Below are 2,451 nucleotides of genomic sequence, written 5' to 3'. Positions count from 1 at the left end.
CCTTAAAAAACACTTAATGTTCATAACCATTTTCTAAGCTCATAAACCTACATAAATTTAGATTAGTAATTTTTTAAAAACCCGTGAAACGTTCTATGAAAGTTGAACCGCGAAACAGCGAGGGACTGCTGTACCTCTTTTCAGACCAGGACACACTGAACAGAGCCCTGGAGGGGAAATCCGGGCGGCTGACCTGCGGCTGCAGGGCTTACTAGGACTGAGGCCAGGGGTAAGGCACACCGCCTCTCTGGGCTCGGTCTCCTCAGGCCCCTTTTTCCTCCAGTACTGGGATTGAACCGAGGGAGCACTGAGCTAAGTCCCTGCGCCTTTTTATTTCAAGACAGCATCCTGTTGGATTGCTTAGCATACATAGTATAAAAGCTTGGTAGAAGCTGTAGCAATTACTTCAAGTTTAGGCAAACCGTATGTGTATATATATGGTTTTAGGTGAAGAGTATTTGCTTACATTGTTTAGAATTCAAGGGCCGCGGAGATAGCTCAGTAGAATAAGCACTTGCTTGGCAAGTGCAGGGTCCCGAGTTCAATCCCCGGTACAGAAAAAAAAAAAAAAAAAGTGGTAGAATTCAAGGTATATGATAATGATAAAAGGAGACCAATGTTTGCATTCTATTTCAGGAATAAGGAAGCTGAAGCCAGGCTGGTGGTACATTCCTGTAATGCCAGCTGCTCTGGAGGCTGAGGCAGGAGGATTGCAAGTCTGAGCCCAGCGTAGGCAATTTAGTGAGACCCTGTCTCAAAATAAAAAGGGGTGAGGGTGTAGCTCATTGCTCCCTGAGCTTAATCCCTAGCACCAGAAAAAAAAAAAAAAATGAGGAAACGAAGGCTAGAGAGGCAGAGCGCCCCATTCCTGTCACGGGCGCTAGGCCACAAGTCAGGTCTCCCGGACTCCTCCTCCAGTGCTCTTTTCACTGTGTCACTGTGTGAGAAATGATAGCTGCAGCGACCTCGACAGACAAACACTGCTGAGCCCAGAGCCCAGCCACGCCTTGCTGCGGATTTATTTACGCAGGGCTGGCCCAGAAGAGGCCCGCAGGAATTACTGCGTTAAGGAAGAAGGAAAGAAACATTCCCCAGACATGTTAGAACTTAACCATGCCTGGATGTGGGGGACCAGGCAGCCAGCCATCTGGTGGCAGATTGATCACACTGGGTCCCTTCCATCACGGAGGGGGCATCGATTTTGTCCTCGCTGGAAGGGAAACTTACTTTGGATGTGGCTGCATCATCCATTCCTGAAATACTTCTGCCAGCACAACCATCTGTGTGTTCGCGGAATACCTCACTTGTCGCACAGCTCCGCCTGACATTGCTTCAGACCAGGGAGTTCAGTTCGGAGCAGGGCAGGTTCAGCGCTAGATTTGTGCTCGTGGGCATTCTCTGGTGTGGCCTCAGGCCCTGCAGCCCAGGAACATCTGGCCTGATGGCAGCGTGGGGTGGCCCACGGAAGGCGGGGTTGTGGCACCAGTTGGCCTGGAGAGTCAGGGTCCTGTCTTATAGAACAAAGCAGTCTGACTGTAGTCTGTGGCAGTCTCTCCCGTGGAGGCCAAGGGGTGGAAGGGAGTGCCTCCTGTCGCTATTGCAATTACTGCCTCCCTTGCAGGGTTGTTCTCTGTACGTCTTGAGCTCCGCTGGCTTGAAGGCCTCCGTCGCGAGGGGTGAAGTTCGACCCAGGACGTAACAGTGATTCTGCTGCCTTGCGACTGTACTTGGCCCTCGTGGGCTCCTGAGGCCGAGTGGAAGGCGGGCTTCTGTACAAGCAGGGGCAGAAGAAACAGGTCTGCAGCTTTGGGGCACTGCTCAGAATCTCCACATCAGCGCTAGAAGCAAATGGAGAGGCAGCAGCCACCCAGAGACGGGGCCCTTGGGGATCAGGCCTGGCACAGCGAAGGCTTGGGCATCCCCTGGGGAAAGGGTTGTGTCCACTGAGCTGCTCATGAGGGGAGAGGCAGCCCGGAACAAGCAGCAGGAGGAGAGTGTGGGTATCAGCTGTGGGCCAGTCATAGCCCAGGGATTCTGTGGTGGGTACACGTTTTGTTTTCCTTCCCGCCATTTGTGTTAGAGTGCTAAGGAATTTCTTTTTCTTGTTTCATATATGGATCGTTGTTACAAGCTAACCTTACACATTTATTCAGTCAGGAAGAGTACTTTGAGGGCAGAGGCACCATTGTACAAAGGATGATTATATCTTGGGTTTTGTTGTGTTACATGGGCATTTGATAGTGGGGACAGCAGCATGTATTATATACATTATACCACATACACTGCGATGGGATGCATTTGGTTACATATTGCTTGTTAGGTTAAGCAAAAGGCAGTGTTAAAACCAATTTCACCAGTTTCTTATCACTTTCTTGTAGCTATCAGGAAATTTTATTTTCAGAAAAATTTAAATTATCCATGAATTCTCTTTTTTTTTTTTTTTGGTAGAAC

The sequence above is a fragment of the Octodon degus genome, unplaced genomic scaffold (genome assembly GCF_000260255.1).
Source record: "Octodon degus isolate 3935 unplaced genomic scaffold, OctDeg1.0 scaffold00010, whole genome shotgun sequence".
Classification (NCBI taxonomy): domain Eukaryota; kingdom Metazoa; phylum Chordata; class Mammalia; order Rodentia; family Octodontidae; genus Octodon; species Octodon degus.
Note: the sequence above shows the minus strand (reverse complement) of the source record.